The sequence below is a fragment of the Panthera leo genome, chromosome C2 (genome assembly GCF_018350215.1).
Source record: "Panthera leo isolate Ple1 chromosome C2, P.leo_Ple1_pat1.1, whole genome shotgun sequence".
NCBI classification, from domain to species: domain Eukaryota; kingdom Metazoa; phylum Chordata; class Mammalia; order Carnivora; family Felidae; genus Panthera; species Panthera leo.
This window is the reverse complement of record NC_056687.1, coordinates 149537914-149555839: the sequence shown is the minus strand read 5'-3', so window position 1 is coordinate 149555839 and position 17926 is coordinate 149537914. Positions and strand designations below refer to the sequence as shown.

Here is a 17926-nt window from a genome sequence, read left to right as displayed (position 1 = left end):
GGGGGGGGCTTTGGGGCGATGTGCGGCTCGCAGACGAGCCGAGTCCTGCGGGGAGAATGAGGCCCAGACCGCAAAGACCACGGAAGCCCTAAACCGCTGGAGTTCCTCGACTCGACAGCGGGGCGGCTGCGGCGGCGGCCGGCAGCTCCGGGAGCTGGCGGGCCGCGACCTCAGGGCCCGCGCCGCCACCCGCCCCCCACCCCCCCCCGAGGGCCGGAGCCCAGAGGCCGCCTTCCGCGGGCAGCGGGAAGCTTGCGGCAAGCCCGCGTCGGCTCTCCCGGTCGGGGCCCGAGCGGGGGCGGGGGCGCCGGGCTCCGGACGGTAGAGGCTCCGGGTGCCGCCCTCCCTCCATCCCCGGGCCTCCCCGCCTCGGACCACAGCGCCCTAGCGAGCCGCCCCCCAGGCCCGCACCGCGGGCCAGCCTCGGGTCCCTCTCCGGGGAGCGGCCGGGGAGTGCGCGGGCGCCCCGCCCCGGCCCCGGGCGGTCGGACGACGGCGGGCGCCGGGCGGCGCGGGGACTACTTTCCGCCGCTCTCTCGCGCCCCGCCCCTTGTCCTCGCGCGGCGGAACGCTCCGCGCTGCGCCGGTGGCGGCAGGATACAGCGGCCACTGCGCGACTTATAAGAGCTCCTTGTGCGGCGCCATTTTAAGCCTCTCGGTCTGTGGCAGCCGCGCTAGCCCGGCCCTAGGAACGGAGAGCGAGGGGAGGCGGAGACGGAGGAAGGTCCGAGGAGCAGCTCCGGTCCCCGCCGAGCCGCAACAGCAGGCCGAGGACGGTCGGACTCCAGCGGCGGGAGGAGCCTGTTCCCCTGAGGTGCTTGGGCGCTCCTTTCCTTACCCTTCCGGGGCTGCTCCCGCTCCGTCTTCGGAGCCAAACTTCGTCGCGGGCGCGCGGTCCCGGCGGCGGCTGGGAACCGGGCCCGGCGCGGCGCGGAGGCCCGGGGTGGGGAGCGGGGGGCGCGGGCTGGGGGCGCCGAGGAGGCGGCGGGGGCGGGCCGCGCCCGGGGGGCGGAGGGCGGCGGCCGGGCCCGGGTTCCGGTAGCGCTGCTCCTCGGGGGGCCCCCGGGGCGCCGCTGGAGGGGAGGGGGCGACGCGAGGGCGCGTCCGGGAGCTCGATGGCCGGCGGGGGCGGGCGGGGGGGAGGCTGTGGTTTCCGTCCGGGGCTCCGGCCGCGGCCGAGTTTGGGGGAGGGACCCTGCGCCTCGGGATGCTCCGGGCCGGGGTGGGGGGCGGGGTGGGGACGGAGGGTGGGGGTGCTCCGCCTTCCCAGCCCCAGCGGGGAGTTGGGGTACGGGTGCTGGGCCTGGGACGCCACCCTGGGTCCCATCTGCCGGGCCGATAGGGCCAGGAGACTTTCTGTTCAGATTCCCTCTTTCCGTTTCTCGAGAACGAATTAAGAGGATCCTTAAAGAGAATTGTTAGTATTTTTTTTTTTTTTTTTTTTTTTAATGCCCTGCTTCTGTGAGTTTGGCACTGGTTCTTGTTTAGATCCGAGCAACTTTAAACCTTAGAGGAACCAACCTACTAGTGCAGGCGGTGCGATGCGTCAGTAGGGCTTGCACAAATAAACCCATGTCCTGCACCTACATTTTCTTGTACCGTGCAGGTGAGTGGAAACGGCGTGCAATGTGCTGAGGGTCTTGGATTTACGGCGGTGGGTGTGAGACCCTTGTAAAAATAGGGGCGGGGGCCAGGGCGACTGGCTTTTACCGTTTCTTATCAAGCGAGCCGCGGGATTCAGCTTCTGACTGCTTGGAGGAGGATCTTGGTAGAAATGATGTGTTCAAATACTTTTATGGCAGCTAAACGTGATTTTTGGAGCACGTTTTCTTTTCAGCGGAGGGAATTTTTCCCTCGCTACAAAATTGGCCAAATGAAATTCAGAGTGTTGCAACTGCTTTCAGTGTTTTGTCTCGGGAGAGGATTTTGAACAGAGACTTTCTCGAAGTTGTCGAAGCCAGCTTCTGAATCCGCGAAACTTGAAAGCTTTGGCAGTTGGGTGTAGTTGTTGCCTTGGTTTTCTGTTCCCTTTCGGAGGGAGCATTGTCTCCATACTTTGTATCTTCCAGACATCTGTGGTCTCCCCTCCCCCCTGAGTTTGTGAGTGGTGAATGAAGAGAGACTGGCCTGCTGGTATGCAGAGGTCGGCAAAAGGAAATCGAGGAGTGGTTTTAGTGAAATGAGAGCTTTGTGTCGTGAATAGTGGTGGCTTAGACTAGACATCAACTTGAAGAGACGGCTATCCTTTGATAAAGTCTAGGCTGCTGTTTCTCAGATCGTTGGAGTTATAAAGCATTCTGTGTGGAATTTAGGAAGCCATTTCATTACTGTGAGTTGCTGAACATTCAGTACCTTCAGATATTCTTCATGTGAACTTGTCTTCGTCCTACCAAATAGTCGACATGCCTTGAAATGTATTTACATAATGCTACTGTTAAGTATCCCGCTTAGATTAGTGACCTAAACTACTTTGGAGGCTTTGTTTTGGCTCTAAACAGGCTGCTGCAGTATTTATTTTACATTCGCAGTTAAACCCACAGAAATCTCTGGATTTAAAAAAAAAGTACCATTATGGTTACTTGAGAATATCATTTCACAAAATTTGCTCAATTTGCACCAGTATTCATTACTTTGACCTAGTCTTTGTTCTGAAGGCCATGTACAAGGACAAGGCCCTAAAGTGATTGCAACAGTAACTTGAAAAACTTGCAGAAGACTGTTCTGTAGGATTAAAGGAATGCTGAGACTATTCAAGTCTGAAGTCCTTGAGGGGGAAATGAAATGCACTAGGAAGTTTAGTATAGCATGCAACTTAGAGTCCTTGTGGAGCCCTAGGCTTGAGATTCTTCTCCCAGAGGTTGGGGAACAGTCGTTTTAAAGAGTTTCCAGGGAAAATGAAGTTTTAAGAATAAGGTGGTTAATGAAAAAGTAAAACCACTGTTTTTTACCACTGTGCAAGTGTCAAGAAGCATTCAAAAGTTTTCTTTTTTTGAACCAATTGTTGTTATCTGACTACTGTCTTTGCCAAGAGTATTATGTAGAGTGTAGAGTAAGTATTACACTTCTCAAACTGAATTGAGCTTCCTATTATTACTAGTCAGGCCTAGAGTAAAAATTCTTCATATAAATAAAGTCTTGTGTGCTTGTTTTCAGAGAGATACTTCCCAAAGGGAAGGGAAGACATGAATGAAGTAGGCCAATTTCTCTAAGGGTATTTGAAGGTGTAGCACTTAGGAAAACTGTCTGCAGATACCCGTCTTTATTGTTTGGAGGGTGGGAAGAAGAGCGTAAATATTGAAACTGGGGAGGTGGGTAATTCAGAAGTTTGAGTATCTTTTTTATAGTTTTAACAAGCGGTGAAATTAAAACTCCAGAAATGGACTAAGTATATTTAGCCAAGTGAAACTTTTGTGTTATTGAAATGAAAGAATGTATCTGTTCAGTTACAACAAGATTTTGTTTCTCTTTCATGGTTTACTAGTTGCTGATAATCAGGAATTGCAGATGAGTAGGTGGTGAATTTTAAGTTTGTACTTAGAGCTTGGTGGGAAGTGTGCTTGATCGCTAACCCAGGAGGGAAGGGGTGAATGCCTTTTAGAGTAGGACACACTTTTTCAGTACCCGCAACTGTTGTGTAGTGCATATAGACTTGTGACATTGTTTTTGAAAACATGAGTTGTATTAACTTTGTTTTCTTGTAACTCTCTTTTTGTTGGGAATGTGATCTCTTCTGTTGAAATAGCTTGACTGAAAACATTTTTATACCATAAAAGTAAATAGTAAACAAAGACTAGGGACTGCTTCTGAGGATTCCAGAGCATGTAGCTACTGCCTCCAGTACCCTAATATAGAGGATACTGATTTGCAGAATCAGTTCTCATTTTTCAACAGACCATTGTTAATGTGATGCTGTTCTAATTGTGTGATTAGATAACTGGCTAATAGGCTAAAATAAGTATATACTTCTCAGGTTCCACAAAGGGAAAATGTGTGATTTATGTTGCTTGAAAATGAGTAGGAATTAACTCAATGGCTTTTCATCATTTAAACTCAGGAGAAGGTTATTTCTTCTGTTGACTTAAGAATGCTGCTTTTGTGTTTCATGCAAGACTGAGCTTGACTCAATTGGAAACCTAGACCCATCTGTTGAGGCTTGAACCCTGCTGTCCTTAAAAGTATGTATAAAACCTACTTTCTCTGAAGAAAAAGATGCTCTTAACAGAGAAAAGTAAGTTAAATTAGGAACCCTGTTTTAGAGTTTAACTGCCTTTTTAAAATTTAATTGTGGACATCTCTTAAGAGACATTCCCACCCCCAGAGTCTCCCTCAAACCTGATGCTGCAGCAGAGTGAGAGTAGTGTTAGGGCATGTTTTCATTGCATACTTTGGTCATGTTGAGTGCCCTCCAGTGGATATAATGTAATGCTTCTGATTTTTTTTCTTTTCTTTTTTTTTTTTTTACCCCCAGCAAGTTTGTATGGAATCTATTTTTGGATAATTCTGATGAGAAAGCATCAATCGGGAAACCTTTTGAATTCTAGAATAATTTATTCATATTAATATTTCTGATTAAAAGACTGGCTTGAGAAAATGTCATTTCAACCAATATTTATAGGAGAAAGATCAAAGTTAAAATAGGGATCACGTATTTAAGTCACTTTAAGTAGGTTAAGTATATCGTAATGGTAAAACCAAAAACTGATAATTTGGGGGTAAAAGATCAGGTGTTTAGCCATCTTAATGAGTTACAGAAACTAAAATGGTCAGCAAAAGTTAATTGAATCACTCAATTTGTCTAAATCCATTACATGATAAAACATGAGTAAGTGCTCAACTCACTTATATTATTAAGGAATATGTCTGTGTTAGGATCTAGATAAAAACAAAGCTAGCTGAGTCAGTGTATGTGAACTCTGGACCATAGTTACTATAGGCTCTCATTGTGTAGAGTTGTGGGTGGTGATACACTAATTTTTTGCCCTTTAAGTTTTTCAGTAAAAACCTTTCTCCATGCTCCTGTATTAAAGTTCTTATGTTTCTGTTAGTAACACTTTTTTTTATGAATATACTTGTTTCAAATAGGATTATTAGTAACAAGAATAAAGTGTATTCTCAATTACCTTTTGGAAGTCAGATGTTAATTTTACGGAAAACTCATCGGTTTAGAAAAAATTTTAGATGTCTTTTTCATAATGGGTGGTTGAAATGAAATTGAAAAGTTGACGTAGGGAAGGGAAATGACAGTATTTTTGCTCTTGGAATTCAGCATAATGTGGAAACGTTAATGATTTTTTGACTGTTTGGGAAATGTATTATAGTTAGGAGTTTTTTTTTTTCTTTAAGCACGGCAAGAATGCCTCAATTGTTTTATGTAAGTGGTTATTCCAGAATGGATTGTATTCCTTCATAAAGAATCATTTTTGGAATTAGATGTCCAAGTTACTTCTTAGTATTTGCAGCATTTATTGATGTCCAAGTTACTTCTTAGTATTTGCAGCATTTATTATCTCTAAGGTCAAATAGCTTCTGTCCCAATTTTCCAAGATTTTTATAAGAGATGAGAGTAGATTTGAAAGTTCCTTTAAAAATCATGTACATACAGTTTACTGAAAAAGTCTACCTATTAGGGACTTAATTTATCTCTTGAAATTGGCTGACCTACAACATGTTGGCATTCAAGATAAGTGACTAAAGTAAGATTGCTTTCAAAAGCCATATAGGTTTGGTCTTCTGTTATAGTGGGAATGGCCTCTCAGTGTTTCTAGGACCAGACAGCATGGGGTGTCTGAGACCGTGGACTGCAAGAAATTGGAGAGTACAAGTTCCATCTAAGCAGCCAGTCTTCGGTTCCAGCCATTGTGTTGGTATCATCTGATTGTTTTTTTCTGAGAGAAGAAAGATCAGATTAATGTGTATCCTTTGATTTGCACATGTTGGTGAATGAAATTCATGTTTAAAGACACTGTTCAGGACAAATAAAATACACCTATTAGCAGGATACTGCTAGTTTGTAACATCTGCAGTACTTCCATTTAGAGTACAGTTTTTAATGATTCTAAAATGAAGATAATATGAATCTGTGGGTTTGTATAACTTAGGAAATAGATTGTTAAACTATTAGGGTTCTGTTTTGGCACTTGGAAAATGCCTTCTATCAATTGATTATACACAGGAACTTAACATTTTCATGTGATTGTGAAATCTGGAAGACTCAATTAAGTTTAGGAATTATAAGATGGTTTGGGTCAAGGAAAAGGAAAAATAACAACTTGATCATCTTAATTATAGCTTTTTAAAGTATTTTTAAAAGAGATCTCAAAACTTAATCTGTGAAGGTATTAAAAATGCTGGAGATACTGTGACTGCATGTGCATAATCATGTCAGCCTAAAATTTTATTAATGCCTTTAAATCATGTTCTCCTGGTTTTTATCTGAAGTCTACACTTTTTTTAAAAAATTTAATTTTTTTAATGTTTATTTATTTTTGACAGATAGAGACAGAGCATGAGTGGGGGAGGAGCAGAGAGAGAGGGAGACACAGAATCCAAAGCAGGCTCCAGACTCTGAGCTGTCAGCACAGAGCCCAACGCGGGGCTCGAACCCACGAACCGTGAGGTCATGACCCGAGCCAAAGTTGGACGCTTACAACAGAGCCACCCAGGCGCCCCTAAAAAAAAATTTTAATGTTTATTTTTGAGGCCGAAAGCATGAGTGGGGGAGGGGCAGAGAGAGAGGGAGACACAGAATCTGAAGCCAACTCCAGGCCCGATGTGGGGCCGAACCCACGAACTAAATCTTGAGATCATGACCTGAGCTGAAATTGGATGGTGAACCAACTGAGCCACCCAAGTACCCCTGAAGTCTACACTTTTAAGATAAACTATTATCAGACCAAATCCAAAACTTAACAACCAAGTTTAGATAATTAAAAATATATTGAACGTAAGTTTTATTTAAATTAATGGCATTCTATTATTTGGTCAGAATAAATTTATAAAGGCAGTTAGATTTTGGTTAAATCTTTTTTTGCTAGGGTAAAAATTTTCATTTCCGGAGTTGGAAAAGTTGGCAAACTACATGTTTAATTACATGTTTAACCTGCAGACTACATGTTTAAATGACAAGCAAGCTATGTCTGGACTGAAAGTGCAATGCATAGGACAACATTGGTTATAAAAAGCAGTATCTGAGAATAGTGCTACAAATGTATTTGATATGATATGGTATAGAATACAAACTAAACTGATCAGTGGACTTTTACAAAACATTGGTCTCAGAGGTACTAACTCCCTGGCTATCCTCCTATCCCTGTGTAACTTTACCAAGCCACTGTAAAGTTTCCCTTACAATATTCCAGAAATTTCCGGCCTTTGATTTCTTTTGAACTTGTTGGAAAGGCTCCCCCTCATGCCCAGCAGTTTGAATAGTGTGAACAGCTGGATGATGCTGGGGTGAAAACGCTCCATAGCACTTCCCGTTTTCTCTCCTGTTTTTTCCCTCTCTTAATTTCTTCACTAATGTTCCCACAGTTTTACTTGTGATTTCGTCATTCACATGTTGTTATGCTGGTAGTTTCCTTTCAAGATTCGTTACAGGTATGTTAAACAACTAGTTTAAAAAATTGGGCAGGGGGAGAGATTTTTAACCTGTCTACGTTCTTTCAAGTTCATAAATCCTTGTGGCATACAAACCATATCTGTGATTAATAAGTCTTATCTTAAATGCTGGTAGTTGATTTGACTTGGAAGTAAAAGATGTGCAAAGGCCGAAGGGCTAGTTTAATAAGCTTCTTTTATTAAAGGGGTTTTATGATAGCTTAAATAATTGTGATAGGTGTATGTATATATACCCATTTTATTATACATTGTCCATATAAAAATGACTGCAGAATTTCTTGGAAATACAATTTGAAGGTGATCTTAAATGATTGTAGTAATTTGCACCGAGGGGTGGTTGTTGTAAACTACTCTATTTTTTAAGTATAATTAAGTGGTTTGGGGGTAAGAGTGTAGGGAGCAAGTCTTTGAAGTTTTCCACATGCTAGATGAGTGCCGTATGTGTAAAGCAGGAACCAGAGTTTCTTAGAAATATTTTTCAGTCTAACTGTGGAGGTTTCCAAGTCGAGTTCCATTCCACTGTGTAGAAAGTGCTGGCTGAGACAACTAAATTATTTTCTGAGCTACTGAAAGAATGCAGTGGTGTCAGACCTATATCTCCCTAATAGTTCATAGATGCAGAAGTGGACACCAAATGTTACAGGACACCTAGTATGCGTGGACATAGAACTCTTTAGATAGCTTAGTAAGTTTAGTCTGTTTTCTTGCATTTTGCTTGATTTTAAAGTTTGGTTTTTTAGGCTCAGCTAATTGGATTTTTTTTTGTAAGAATACGTACTGATCTGCTTGAAGAATACCCTGACTATATGCTAAAGGACTTCGCGTTTCTCCCTTTGCCATTATATCCCAGATACTATGTTTCTCTAGAAAGCTCCAAGACAGGAAGACTATTTAACCTTCTCTGCTTTTCAGATGAGTCCCCTCTCGTCCATCAGAAGCTAAGCAGGAACTCCTTCAACACCCTGCCAGTCTGCATCGAGTGTCCATCTTTAAAATGGAGGAGGGACACCTGGGTGGCTCAGTTGGTTAAGCGTCTTGACTTCTGATTTCGGCTCAGGTCATGATCTCACACTTCACAGAGAGATCAAGTCCTGAGTTGGGCTCTGCTCTGAGAGCCTCCTTGGGATTCTCTCCCTCTCTGTGCCTCTTCCCCGCTTTCATGTGTGCTTTCTCTCAAAATAAATAAATAAACTTAAAAAAATAAAATAAAATGGAGGAAATAGTATATTCTGGTCAGAGGCCAGTCCTGACCCATGTGGTTTCAAGGACTTTGTTCTTTTAGTTCTACCTAACTCTTCTGTATTGGCCTTATCCCTTCCTCCAGATTCTAATCCCGTTACTTTTTAAGTCTCCATCTCCCACCTTTTATCACTCACTGTACCTTATGGAACTCCTAGAATTCCTTTTATTTTCAGTGTATTCTGGGAATGTTCCCTTCTCTCTCTTACTCCAACTGTAACCTAGTCTGTCCCCTGATAATGCTACTTCCTTGCAGCTCTCTCAGTGGTAAATGTTTTCCCTTTTTGCACACATTTTACTACTAAACTGAGAGGCAGAGAAAGTGTCTTTGTTTTTCATTCACTTCTTAACCGTTATTTTCCAGAACTTCGATCTTTGACTCTCATGCCATCAAATTATACTACCCGCTACCCCTCTTTATTTCAGTCATCTACTGACTTCCTGGGGAGGTGTTGGGATATTTGAGAAGAGAAGAAAAAGTAAGGAGGGTCATCTCCCTCCTTCCTTGAACACTTTATTAGCTTGGCTCAGTGTCCTCTTTTATTTCTGTCATAATTCTTGGAGATATCAGTGTCCGTGTAGAGCAGTGCTACTCAAAATGTCGTCTGGTCAGAACTGTTTGTTACTAGTGAGGATTATGATAAGGGGTTTGTGCCAGAATATAAATCACCTCTGTCACTAAATTCACTGTTTAGTCCAGCTGACTTTTTTTGCAGCAAGTCTTCTTTGATAAAGGAAGCAGCATGTTGATTTATAATCTGGCACAGGCTCCTCATGGTGTCGTGGTCTGGCTCTTTGAGGAACGCTGGTATAAAAGATGTTCTGGCCTATTCCTTTCTTTCTTTTCCTCCAGTGATCTCATTTTTCACTCTAATTCAACCACATGGTCCCATTGTCATATCCTAGAATGCTTCGTCTTATACTAATTACTACCCCCTCCCCAATCTCATTTCTTTTTTTTTTTTTTTTTTTAAGTTTATTCTGAGAGAGAGCAGGGGAGGGGCAGAGAGAGAGAGAGAGAGAGAGAGAGAGAGAATCCCAAGCAGGCTTAGTGCTACCAGCACAGATCTGGATGTGGGGCCAAACTCTCTGAACCGTGAGATCATGACCTGAGCTAAAATCAAGAGTCAAGACACTTAACTGACTGGGCCAGGTGCCCCTCTCCAGTCTCATTTCAAGTGCCCCACTGCCTTACTCCTCTAGGAAATACTTGAATTCCAGCAGCCCTTCAGCCCCACCAGAACCTATAATCTGTATCCATCTAACCTTTTTAGGGTCCCTCACCCTCACTTACACCCACCTGAGATTTCGTATTGAATCATAATCACTTTCTTATATACACTTTCAACAACTTTGTCTCTCCCTGGCTTCATCCCCAGTGGTCCCCAGTCTGTTAGTTCGCTCTCTTTTATGATTGCATCTTTCTTTTCCTCTAACATTCCAACACCTTCTCCCCTATTCTTCCTCATCTAATACCCTTGCTTTCTATCTCACTAAGCATATTGAATGATTTAAAAAATTCCTGCATGCTCCCGTATCTGTGACTGTGCGCTTTACCTTCTCCATCACTGGATGAACCGTAGTGTTCCAAGACAACGAGTTCATTTGTATACTAGATCTCGTTCCCTTCTTGGTCTCAAGAATATTATTACTCTTGTCAGTCTCCCTTCTCCTGCATCATTGGTTTTTCCTTCTGTGCTGGCTCTTCCCATGAGCACACAAACATGATATTGCTTATCTCATTTTAAAACAATTTTTTCTTCCTGTCTCCCCTTTTACCCATCACCCACACAAAATAGCTTGAAACAATTGCTTTTATTCACTCTCCCTTTCTTTTGAACCCATACCAGGAAATCACCATGTTATAAATTAACAGTCCTCATCTCATTTAATCTATGAGTAGCATTTGGCACAGTTGCTTGAAACACTTTTTTCTTTGGCTTCTAGGCTACGATGTCTGCTAGCAGGTTTTCTTCCTGCCTTGCTGGTGGTTCCTTCTTAGTCTCCTTTGGGTTTTCTGTTCTCTCTCTGATCTCTTTATTGATGTGACTGAGAGTTTAGTCTTAAGACTTATTTTTTGTTGTTTAAATACACTCTCTAGTCTCATAGCTTTAAACAGATGGCATTTAATCTGTTTGCTTCTGACTTCCAAATTTATATCCCTAGCTTGGGTTTCTCTCCTAAATTTTAGATTCTAATACCCAGCTATTTTGAAAAAAAATTTTGGGGTGTCTAAGAAGTATCACAGACTTCACTTTTCTAGAAATGAGCTCTCAATTTCCCCTAATGGCTGCTTCTCTTAGTTGTTTCTGAATGGAACTGTATCTTTCCAGTTAACTCAGGCTTTTCTTTTTTTTTAAATTTTTTTAATATGTATATATATATATTTGAGAAAGCATGCACGCACAAGCAGGGGAGGGGCAGAAAGAGGGAGATACAGAATCCGAAGCAGGCAGGTTCCAGGCTCTGAGCTGTCAGCACAGATCCTGATGTGGGGCTCAAACTCACAAACTGAGATCATGACCTGAGCTATAGTTGGATGCTCAACCGACTGAGCCACCCAGGCGACCCCCGCCCCCCACTTCTTTAAAAAAGATTTTTTAATGTTTATTTTTATTTTTGAGAGAGAGAGAGAGCGCCAGGTACTCAGACTTCTAATCATATTGTTCTTTTTCGTTTTTTGGTGTTTGTTTATTTTGAGAGAGAGACAGAGACAGAGAACTGCCAGCAGGCTCCATGCCGTCAAAGCAGAGTGCAACACAGGGCTCGAACCCATGAATGGTGAGGTCATGATGTGAGCGGAAATCAGGAGTCGCACGCCTAACTGACTGAGCCTCCCAGGCAGCCCTAACCATATTGTTCTTGACTCCTGTTTCTCTAACACTCAGTATGGAAACCCTGTCTGTAAATCCTGTCTTTTCTCCCTTTAACAATATCCAAAATCTAACCATTTCTTACCATAGCAGTACCGTTGTAATCATTTGCCTGGGTTACTGCAAAGGCTTCCTAACTGGTCTCCCTACTTACACCTTTGTTCTTCTAAAATATATCTTCAACACAGCAGCCAGAGGTAACCCTTACAAAGCAGTAGATATGTAACTTTTCTGTTCAGAAACCTCCAGGTGCTTACCATCTCATTCAGTAAAAGCACAAATCCCTCTGTGTCTATACTCTCTTTATCACTTACTACTTTTGTCTTCTTTATCTGTGCAGGCTGTTATGTTTTTCCTCCAACTGGTCAAGCATGATCCCATATCATGGCTCACTTCCTGATCTCCTTCAGGCTTTTTCTTGCTATGCTGTGTAAAATCACAGTCCTTCCCCATCTTCCTATCTCCTTTCTTGCTTTATGTTTCTCCATAGCCCTTGTCACTCTCTAACATAATATTTTGGTTTTTTTGATTGTTTGTTTTCTTTTTTCTTAGCCTACTAGAATGTAAACTCCAGAAAGACAGGGATTTTTGTCTGTGTCCTTCACTGCTTTCTTCCTCCCAGTGCCTAGAGTCATACTACATAATAGATGATCAGTAAATATGTGTTGAGTGAATCTTATCATCTCATTTAGATCATTCCCAGTAGCATACAGGTATATTCCAGACATTTGCAGAGATGGTTCCTTCTTGTCATTTATGGCTCATGTTTAGATACCACTTCTACATTGAGGTCTTTTCTGTTCGCTCATTTTAATTTTCTCATATTCTATTCTTTTATTTGGTTTGGGCACTTAATTATACTCTGAAATAACATTGTTTGCTTGTTTGTTCTTTCTTCCTCTCCTGATCTTGTCCTGATTTTATATCTCTGGTACTCAGAAGAATGTCTAGAAGTTACTGGTGCACAGGAAAGGTGTGTTGGCTGCGTGAATATTCTAGAAATGACACCCTTTGTTTTCCTCCGGCTAATGCCCCATTTATTTCTCTGCTCTATTTCATGGTGTGTCCATACCCTATGGACATGTCTGCACTTTTCATCTCCCATTCCAGTTCATGCTCTGCTTTCATTATTCCAGCGAATATGCTCTGCTGAGGTCCTATTGGACCTTCATGTTGACCAACCATGTGGATACTTTTTAGCTTTAGTCTTGCCGGACCACCTAGCATTTGGTATTATGTATGTATTTCTTTCTTCCTTCTGTAACACCTTCCTTCTACTCACCAGTAGAATTTTCTGTGGTGGTGGAAATGGTCTACATCTATGTTGCCCGGTGTGGTAGCCACCAGCTACATGTGGCTCTAGAGCATTTGAATATGGCAATATGAAAAACTAAATTTTTTATGAAAGTAAATGTAAATGTAAATAACCGCATGTAACAAGTGGCTACCATATTGGACAGTGCAGTTCTAGAAACATTCTCCTCTTTTTTCCTACATTGCACTAAACTTAGTATCACAACTTAATTGCTCAACCCAAATATGTAGGACTCTTCTTTTTTTTTTTTTAATTTTTTTTTTTTTTTAACGTTTATTTTTGAGACAGAGAGAGACAGAGCATGAACAGGGGAGGGTCAGAGAGAGAGGGAGACACAGAATCTGAAACAGGTTCCAGGCTCCGAGCTGTCAGCACAGAGCCCGACGCGGGGCTCGAACTCACCGCGAGATGGTGACCTGAGCTGAAGTCGGCCGCCCAACCGACTGAGCCACCCAGGCGCCCCTGTAGGACTCTTCTTTAATTCCACTTATCCTACTTTAATTCCTCTCATTTATTAGAACTAGTCCATCAACAGTCTGTTGTTTCTACCTCCAAAGTATTTCTCCAGTGTAGCTATTTTTGTGCTTAGTGCTACGATCTGAGCTTAAGCTGCCACCATCTATTACCTGGACTATTTGCTATGGTTTCTTTACAGGTTCCCTTTTTTATTTCTTGTTCTCTTTCAGTTGTTTTCCCATATAACCAAAACCAGCTTTAAAAACTCCATGAGATCTTGTTATTAACCAGCTTATGACCTTTCGTGGACTTTCAGTGGCACTTAGGAAAAAGAAATGCATTCCTTAACCGAAGGCTAGACAGCCCTACACAGTCTGGCTATTTTCAGCCTCATCTCATTGCATCCACTCTTTCCCACTATAATTGAACCACTCTGGTCTCAAGGTTTAGTTCTTAAAGTGATCGGGTCTTCATGACTCTGGGCTTCTGTACATGTTATTTCTTGTTTCTGGAATGTTTCTGCTCTGTTCCTTACATGCTGGCTCTTTTGCATCCTTCTTCAAGTCTCAGCTTGAAAATTACCTTCAAGAAGGCTTTGTCCACTCTAAAACCTTCCATTTGTCCTTGTGTCATTCTACTCCCTTCTTCCACTTGTGACTTAGTTATATACACTTCTCACTCTTTGTAATTGTTCATTCACTTATTGTCTCCCTTCCGGTCAAGGATGCAAGGACCATATCTGCTTTAATTGCCACTGTATACCCAGAATCTATTACACGTCCTCGCGAGTAGCAGTTACATAAAAATTTGTTGAATAAATTTGTTGAATAAATCTTTTTTTTTAATACGAAATTTTTTGTCAAATTGGTTTCCATATAACACCCAGTGCTCATCCCAACAGGTGCCCTCCTCAATGCCCATCACCCACCCTTCTCTCCCTCCCACCACCCATCAACCCTCAGTTCTCAGTTTTTAAGAGTCTCTTATGTTTTGGCTCCCTCCCTCTCTAACTTTTTTTTTTTTTTTTTTTTTTTTTTTCCTTCCCCTCACCCATGGTCTTCTGTTAAGTTTCTCAGGATCCACATAAGAGTAAAAACATGTGGTATCTGTCTTTCTCTGTATGACTTATTTCACTTAGCATAACACTCTCCATTTCCATCCACGTTGCTACAAAAGGCCATATTTCATTTCTCATTGCCACGTAGTATTTCATTGTGCATATAAACCACAATTTCTTTATCCATTCATCAGTTGATGGACATTAAGTCTCTTTCCATAATTTGGCTATTGTTGAGAGTGCTGCTATAAACATTGGGGTACAAGTGCCCCTATGCATCCAGCACTCAATAAATGAAATCTATGCATACGTTGTATTCACGCCCTTGGTATTGCTATGTCCTTGAACTGTTGAGTAAATGAAGGAATTGTGGGAAAACTTGTGAAACAAAATGTTGATTAACAAATTGGCAAATTGAGAAAACAAAAAACAATATGCCAATGAGACATTGATATATACCTCCAGGTTATGACTCATTTACTGGTGTATTTTTGGACTTCGAACAGATTTAGAGCTATTATTCCTTGAAGGTTTTTTGTATTGAGATAATGAAAGTAGTCACATTTTGAAAATAAAAGCTTTCTAGCTCACTCTACCTTTTGTAATATTCTGCTATTCTTTCTAAATATAAGAGAGCCTCATGATTATGAAACTTTTTACTATGGTAAAGCTGTCAAAGGCAGCAAAAATGTCCTTCTGTTTGAGAGAGTAACATAAACTTAACATGTATGGTGGGGTCTTGAAGGTTGCTAAAAGATTAAGTAATTAGAATCTGTAGTGTCTTAATGAATAGATGCTTCTTTAAGAGCTGGTCCTGGGGTTACTCTGTGGAGTCACATTTGTTTTAATTTAATTTGAGTTACTGACTAATGTTATATATATAAAACATTATACATATAACATTGTTATGCATGTAACAGCATGTTATATATAATAGAATTGGATCATATTATTTGTCTATAGCTGTAACCCTTCTTTGGGGGTATCAGTGTCAGCAACATGTATGACGCTTTAAACAAATTAAAAATTGCAATGCCAGGGTTCTATCCCAGTTCTACTGGGATAGAGAACCATGGGGATGGAGCAGAGTCCTCTTGTTTTTTAAATTTCCAGGTAAGAACCATTGGAAGGATCTGGTAGTCAGTTTAAAGGGTCCTTCAAACAAAGTTGGAGATCTTTATAGTAAAAAAAGATTTTTAAAGGTATGCATATATTGAGGCTTAATTCTGGTTTAGTCCATACCCAGTCTTAATGGCCTGAATTGGTTTTCCCAAATAAATGGTCTTGTTGTGGCTTTCATATGTCATTTGGTCCAGTTTTGTTTTTTACACAACCTGTTTCTGAAGATACAGGCAAAAACTGTGTGTGACCTCTCAAGTAACCTGTTAACTCACTTAAAAACCCTTTCTGTTATGGGTCTTCACATTTAGGTTTAATGTACTTAATTAAAATGTAAACTCACTTGCCTTTGGTTTGTTGCCAGTGAAAGTAGGTAATAAATAAATGAGGGGATGGTCAACTTCTGTCCTCCACCTGTTTCTGTATGGCCTGAGAACTAAGAATACGTTTTATATTTTTTAATGACTGATTAAAAAGTCAAGGATAAGATCTCTTGACATGTGAAATTATGGGAAATAGCAAATTTGCAATTTCCAGGAGTAAAGTTTTATTGAAGTACAGCCATGCTTGTTCATGTGTATATTGTCTGTGGTTGCTTTCACACTACAAGAGAATTGAGTAGCTGTGACAAAGTTTTTTATTTTAATTTTTATTGTTGTTGACACACAGTGTTGTATTAATTTCATGTGTACCACGTAGTGATTTCACTGCTCATCGTGATAAACAGTTGCCACTTATCACTGTACAACGCTATTACAATATTATTGACTGTGTTCCCAATGTCATACTTTTCATCTCTGTGACGTATTTGTCTTATGACTGGGAGTTTGTACCTCTGAATCCCCTTCACCTATTTCACCCATTCCCCCACCTCTTCACTGTGGCAACCACTAGTTCTCTGTATTTATGAGTCTTTCTGGCTTTTTGTTCTTATTTTTTTTTTTAGATTCCACATACAAGTGCAATCATATGGTATTTATTTTTCTTTATCTGACTTCGCTTAACATAATAATACCCTCTAGGGCCATCCATGTTGTCATGAATGGCAAGATTCCTTTTTTTTTTTTTTTTTTTTGTGGCTGAGTGGTATCCCATTGTGTATATGTATACCACGTCTTCTTTATCCATTCATCTGTGGATGAACATTTAGGTTGCTTCCGTATCTTGGCTATTATAAATAATGCTGCAGTAAACATGGGGTGCATATATCTTTTCCAATTAGTGTTTTTGGTTTTTTTTGGGTACACACCTAGTTGTGGAGTTACTGGATCATATAGTATTTCTATTTTTCATTTTTTGAGGAACCTCCATACTGTTTTTCTACAGTGGTTCCACCAATTTCCACTCTCACTGACAGTGCACAAGGATTTTCTTTTCTTCACATCCTTGCTAGCTCTTGTTACTTCTTGTCATTTTGATATTAGCCATTCTGAGTTGTGTGAGGTGATATCACATTGTGGTTTTGATTTGCATTTCCCTGATGATTAGTGGTGTTGAGCATCTTTTCATGTGTCTTTTGGCCATCTATAGGTCTTCTTTTGAAAAATGTTTATTCAGGTCCTCTGTCCAGTTTTAATTGGATTGTTTGGGTGTTTTGGTGTTGAGTTGTATAAGATGCTAACCCTTTATCAGTATATCATTTGCAGGTAGGTACCTTCTTCCATTCATTATGTTGCCTTTTCATTTTGTTGATGGTTTCCTTTGCTGTGCAAAGCTTTTTATTTTGGTGTACTCCCATCTTATGGCCCACAAAGCCTAAAGTAATTACTGTCTGGCCCTTTACAGAACAAGTTTGTTGACCTCTGTTTCAGATGAGATATGTTCTTTCATAAATGAATATTTCATGTTTCTAAAGGAATTTAAGAAGTCTCCTAGGTTATACATAATTGTTTGTTGGCTATCTAAGCCTTTGTATTACATTTTATTCTACTGTCTAGTTTTTGAACATCTTTCTTATTGGCACATTTAGTCTGCCAAATACCTAAAAGCTTATTACATGCTAAGCACTTTGGATACAGTGTGAAACTAAAGGGCCCCAGCCCTCACAGGGTTCACACATTGAACTTTTTTTCTTATTTTTTAAAGGTCTGTGTGCTGGTATGGTGGAAAAGGGAGACTCCTACAAGTGAAAAAGAGGAAGGTTATTGCTGAGGGCTAGAAAGCATTGCATTAAATAAATTACTCCTAGAAGTCATTGACTTCCTGCCATTAATTCTTCCTATAGTCAGAGCCTAGAGATCAACATGTAGA

At 41.1% G+C, this 17926-nt stretch overlaps 1 protein-coding gene across 3 annotated transcripts in view; it reads left to right on the top strand.

Annotated features, from left to right (window-relative positions):
- Positions 1–612: 612 nt before the first annotated feature.
- CTNNB1 (catenin beta 1) overlaps positions 613–17926 on the top strand; it is a 41155-nt gene continuing 23841 nt past the window's right edge. For all 3 annotated transcript variants that reach the window (XM_042954428.1, XM_042954427.1, XM_042954426.1), the window contains exon 1: positions 613–814. The gene's annotated coding sequence lies outside the window, so the exon portion shown is untranslated. The remainder of the gene's footprint in view (positions 815–17926) is intronic.